Consider the following 6,402-nt stretch of genomic DNA (forward strand, 5'->3'; position numbering starts at 1 on the left):
TCCTCCTCTTCTCATCCATGTGACTGACAGTGTGATTTTTCTCGGATGTCAAGCTAGCGGGGAAGGTGGGACTGCCTTGGGGCTCTGTGCCCACTGCGCTCATGTGGGTGTACCTAATCGTTTCCTCAAGTGTGTTGCGAGCACAGGTGTGTCTCAAGGGGCCAACATTCAGACTTGAAAGTGTTCTTTTAATAGCGTCTTGAGCAGTTACATGTAGGTGTGAGTTTTGGCGCAGCGGAGTGACAGCGGAATGCTGAGCCGCTTCAGCTGGTGCGGTGTGAAAGGCGGTGTTCAGAGTGTGTTTGTAATTGCTGAAAATCTGGTTTACCTCAAAATCCGATGGTCTCTTTCCCCAAATTAAGTGCCTGGCCAGCTGTCATCAATTACACATCACTTCGGTGGTCTGTCTTGTAAAGGTCGTAGGTTCAAGAGTGTGAAAATGCGATGTTCTGCCCGAAGGCTGCCGTGCCTGGTGTGGTCAGTGCTCACTCGCCCCCAGCAGTGCACTGGCGGACATTCCCCGGTCACACAGTGTCACACCTGTGACAGTGTTCACTTTCGGGGTGTACCGGGTAAAATGATGCTCAATATGTAGTCTAGTGGGGCCCGCCTGTGGTTGTTCATCATCCTTTAAACTGCTGTGAAATTTTTATCTTGACTTGAAAGCAAGAATAGAGAAACACTTCAAAGAGACACCTCTTTCTCCCGTTCCAGAGCTGGTGAGCGTGCTCATCCTCTGCTTTCCATGCGCAGTCCTGAGCTCCTCTGAGTTGGCAGCTACGACCAGGAGCCCAGACACGGTGCACTCGGCCTCTTGTAACTCATCTCTGCTAATACATTGCAAGAAAGAAGGATAATTAACTAGGGAAAATATTTTATTTGGGTGATTTCCATAAACGAGGGACTGTAACTCTCATACATTATTTCTCATCTTGGCGGTGTGCCACAAAATTATTTTAAAGTGTTTCGTGTAAGAACTGTTTGAAAAGTGTTGTTACTATCAGAGTAGTTGTAGATATATTTCAAATGTAACTGGCGATTTTTAAAAACCTGAAAACTGACCTGAGAAGCAATTGTCTGAACTCTGCCCTGGAGGGAAAGGACGGTCTCAACAGATGGTGTGTGGCCTGCAGGCGGCTGTGCCGGCACACGGGCGAAAGGGCCGGCCGCCTGTGCGCTCCTGCTGCTGAGACGGGAACCGCTGGCCGCGTGGCCCTAACAGGAGGGCTGGGGTTTGGAGTTGCCTATTTTATTGTAAATTAATCCACCCTAATTTTTGAAAATTTGTTTGAATGTTTTTTCTTTTTTAAATGTTTAAACAATAAAAACTGGAAGTTCTTGGCTTGGTTATAATTTTTTTTCCACCAAAGTGCCTTCATTGAAAATATTTCAGACTTTGGGATGGGAGTTTTGGGCGGTGTCGGGAGATCTGAGTTCCTTGTTTTATCTCAGTATAAAATGTGTCAAAGCCTGCTTTACATGATCACTTGGGGGTGATTCATTGCCGTGATTCATAGCTGCGTCACGTTCCCTCGTGTTATTAATATGAAGCGATTAGAGCCACCACTGGAAGTCTTCCCTCCCGTTGTTGCGTTGGTGCACGGAGTCTGCCAGTCTCAGTGCCGTCGGAGGAGCTTCGGTCTAGGAGCCAGAGGACGTGGGTTCCACCTGTAATTTTCTGCTCCAGCCCCTGGTTTCCTCACTTGCAGAACAGGGAAGCTGAATTCAGATACATCAGTTTTCCCAACCCTGATTAACGAGACGTGTTTATAAAAGAATGATTTCAAACCAAGGCTTCTCCACTTAACACTAGAAGGCTGTGATTATTAGGACCTGGGTTTATTCTACCAAGATGTTTTTTTTTTTTCATCTTTCTCCTTAAAAAGGGGGTAGGGAGGGGGATCATTAATATTTGGCTGAATTAAGCTTAAAGAAACAAAATTTAAGTGACAAATACTGTTTCTACATGAGGCTACCAGAAAGAGCATAAATACTTTAGATTATAAAATGCATATGAAAAAAACATGGACTTTGGGTATCTAAAACAGATTCCCCCCTGAAATCAGTCACCTGTACTTCATATCAGATATTTTATCCTGCTAAGATTCAACCCCTTCCATATCTGAGAAAAGGGAAGTGTTTTTTCTGATGGTAGCTGCTATTCTGCTCAGCCGAGTAAAGCTACAGAGAGACAATGAGAAAGTAGCTCAAGAAGCTTGTTTAGTTGGAATACAAGGAAACTGCCTGTGTGTGCTATTAATACCGGTTTCTGTTCTCATCACAAGCCTTCCTGAAGGTCGTCAGCAGGCCAACACAGTTGCGTAAGTTACTCGATATCCAAGAGGCCACGCTAGGGATCATTTTGCAGAGCTGCTCAAGAGACGACCAGAGACTGTCCCGCTCCATGACTTGAGAACACAGAGAGGCCCAGTATCCAAATGGCAAAAGTATGGTGGCGGTGCTTTAAAAATAACTCCGGGCAAGGAAATGTGGTCCCATGCCTTATCAAGAGAAAACTGGAACTCCAGGAGCATGCAAAAGGCAGATAGCAAGTGCCCTGTGCAGTGCCAAAAGGAACATAGAAGTTTCTGATTGGAGAGCTGGAAGTAGACGTAGTGAACTGGTCATTCTTAACTGGAGGCTTTTTGGACTCACGACTTCACACTGGCACCAAAATGGCTCATCTGTTAACTTACTGGAGGGCGGGCGTGGGGACCGTGCTGTTTTTGAACTTAGAGGAATGATCTTAGTCTCTTCTTAAAACTGGTATAAATACAGGCCACCACAAGTTCACAGGAGGCGTATAGAGAGAGCACCTGCTACGCGGGAGGCTCATATCAACCGTTTCTAAAGTTAGAGGCAGCTACGTGCCCAACGGGAGGACGCGGCTGGAACGGAGCAGATGCCTCCCCGAGCTTTCAGGCGCGGGAGCCGGAAATAGCACCCAGGTTAGGAGACACGATCTCGGGTGGCCGCTGTGGGCACAGTGAAACTGGCACTGGTGGCGCATTCCGCAGGAACTTGGGATACGTGAATGATGCGCTATGCTCAGGCCTGACGGAGAACAAGCACGTTGTTGGAAAACATCGTTACTATAAATTCACGTTTACGACTCGGTCCCAACATCCCTGATATGAAGGTGTTTGGTTTTTTTTTAATCAGTGGAATGAAGCTGAAAGACATTTTGAAACTTAGATCAAGAAATGACAGTTTATGCTCATTCTGTAAATCTGAGGAGTTCGGCCTTCAACATTAAAGTCCAAAATGAAACCCGCACGGCAAATGAACGGGCATCAGCAGGGCCTGAGCCCCTGCCGCCCCACCCTTCTGTGGCCGCTGCGACGACGTTTGGGTCCCACTGTGAGGCATAGCCACGTGCCCTCGCAAAATGTGCCTGTTTCATCGGCCCAGTGAGTTTTCCTTAGGACTTTCCTTCCCAACTCAGTTAGCAGGTTGTTGTGGAGCACCTACTGCGTGCCTGGGCACCGTGCTGCCAAGGGCATGCGGCAGTGACTCAGATAGACGGCCGTTCCCTCTTCATCTTTTATATTCAGATGAGGAGAAATCTCCAAGACAGAATTTTTTAGTTGTGACCTGGTGATTGTTTCCAAGGAAGTTTACTTGGAGACATCACTTGTTTAACCCGTGTCCCAGCTGCCACCCTCTCGACGCTGCCCGGGGTCACCCCTCCCCACTTTTTCTGAGGTTGCTTGGGCCTCATTGCATGAATAGACAGACTCATCTCGTATTTGAACCCAGGTCTCCCAACGTCCTATCCTGTGCTCTTTTGCCTCCCTGGTTTTCTACCAAGCTGCTCAAGGCCGCTGGAGAGCGGAGGGAGGTGTTTGAGAATGGCTGAGCAGGGAAGGCTCTGCTCTTCCCCCCTGAACCCACTCCCTCACCCACGGCAGTCCCACTTTCACCAATGAGGCTTCCAGTCAAGATTTCGTTGGAAGATTTCTTAAGTTAAACTTTAAATACCACTGGACTTCAATCGGTTCCTACAACCATCTGTCGAGCCGGGAATCACCGTATCACCTCCTGTCTCGTCCAGAACCCGCCGGCCCCCAGGCACACTCATGGCCAGTGTGAGGCCGAGCGTGGCCCAGCGGCACCAGGACCCCCGGGCAGAGAGCCCACCTCTACCACTTAGTAGCTGAGACTGCGGGCACATTGATCCGTTGTGCCCGCATTTCCTCAACTGTAAAATGGAGATAATAGTTCCTCAATTTCTGTAACAATAGTTCCTCAAAACAATACTATTGTGAAAATTAAATGATTAACATACTTACAAAAAAAAAACCTTGGAAGAGTGCCCAGCATTGTTGTGGTGGCGCAGACCCCACAGCTTGCCTCCCTCTCTACCCACAGAGCTTGGAGTTTGGATTGTTTTGCTCAAAGCAAATTGCTGAATTTCAGTTCCATTCAAGAGACAGGAAATAAAGTCAGTGTGTCTCATGGAAAAAAGATGAGTCTTACAAATTTGACTTCTTTATTTTTAGGTATGCTTGGGAATTATTACTGACAGGAAAATGGAGCTGAATCCAGAAAAATACCATAAAATTCCACAGGTTTAGTTGTACTCGAACTTCTAGACTCATTCCTCAGGTATAAGATAGACTTTATACATCTCTAACGGGGTGGAAAAAAAAAAGTCTGTAGTTGCTACTGGCCAAAGAGATGGATTCCCAAACCAGAAGTTGTAATGGACTTGGACTGCCTCCCACCGTGGCCATGTAACAAAAGTTAACCCTGGAAGTGTGGCAAACAGGAGCCCCACAGAACCCTGAGTGCCAGGGCGCTGAGGGGGTGGGGTGAAGAGCTGGTTGGTTGGTGGGGGTGGGGGGGCAGGGTTCACAGCAGGGAGGGAGGCCTCCTGGGGCCAAGTAGAAGGGCCTCCTGGGCAAAGGAAGGCAGGCGGCACCAGGCACAGCTTGTTTCTGTCAAGGGTCATCTTCCCACAGAGCCGCAGGTTACAGAATCTCTACCTTGGTGAAGTACAAGAAATCTACCCTTTAAAAAACACGTTTCTCACTTGAAACCTATAAAATTTTATCAATGTCACCCACCCCAATAAATTCAAATAAAAATTTTTTAAAAAACACATTTGTAAATTCGTTATTTGGAACTCTGAATGTTCCATTGGGATAACATTCTAAATGATGGTGAAGAGTCCAGGTTAGCTGCAGAGAATGTAGTCTGTAACACAGCTAAAACAGTCACATTAACAATTTTTTTAAAGATTTTATTTATTTATTTATTTATCTTTTAGAGAGAGAGAATGAGAGGGGGACACCGATGTGTGGTTGCCTGTTGCACACCACCTACTGGGGACCTGGGCCACAACCCAGGCAGGTGCCCTGACCGGAATCGAACCAGCACCTCATTGGTTTGCAGGCTGGCACTCAGTCCACTGAGCCACACCAGCCAGGGCACATCAACAATTTTTAAAGGGCACAGAAAATAATACTTTTCTTTTGCTAAAAACTAAGGCAAAAAGTAGAACTGAATGAGACTAGTTTGTGTTATATCCTGATGCTTAAAGAAAAGCAAGCTCAACCACGAAAGAATGACTAGACAGAGACTTGTCCCACTGAAGGAAAGTTCTGGGTGATTTTCTTGAAGGACTGGAATTTGTTTTGTTTGCTTTAAATTCAGGTTTGGTTTTGTTTTTTTTTCTTCTTCTTACCGATAGAAATAATACTTGTTTGTGGTAGAAAATTCAAATAAACCAAAAGAAAAAAATCACCATCCTCCCATACCCAGACAGAAAGGCACTGGTGTAAGTCGCCGAGGCTGTTTTTGTTGTTTATCATGATATATCAATTAAATGCCTTTCCCTTTTTTTAACAAAACAAGATTATATTGTGTATACATCTTTGCAGTAGGCTTTTTCATTTAATAAAATTGTTGAATGTTTATGTTAAAATATATTCATCTACTTCATGTTATGGTTGTATCACACTTTAATCAATCTTCTATTACAGATATATCAGCTCTTCCTTTTTTTTTTTTTTTTGGCTGTCGTAATGGTTTGGTGACAACGTTCTTGAAATACATCTTTGTGTACTTATATAATAATTTCCTTCAGAAGAAGTCATGCAAATGAGATTGTATCAATGGATATGCACATTTTTAATGTTTTGATAACTTTATTGCCAAATTTCCTTCCAGAAAGGCTAAAATGTTAAACTTCCATCAGTCACATGTAAGAATGTCTATTTCCCCATATATTAAACATTGAGTAGTATCAAGAAACTAAGCCCTGGCTGGTTTGGCTCAGTGGATTGAGTGCCAGCCTGCAAACCAAAGGGTTTTCAGTTTGATTCCCAGTCAGGGCACATGCCTGGGTTGCGGGCCAGGTCCTCAGTTGGGGCCCTTGCAGGAGGCGGCTGGTCAGTG

The sequence above is a fragment of the Phyllostomus hastatus genome, unplaced genomic scaffold, assembly GCF_019186645.2.
Source record: "Phyllostomus hastatus isolate PE091 unplaced genomic scaffold, TTU_PhHast_1.1 phas_scaffold_216, whole genome shotgun sequence".
NCBI lineage: Eukaryota > Metazoa > Chordata > Mammalia > Chiroptera > Phyllostomidae > Phyllostomus > Phyllostomus hastatus.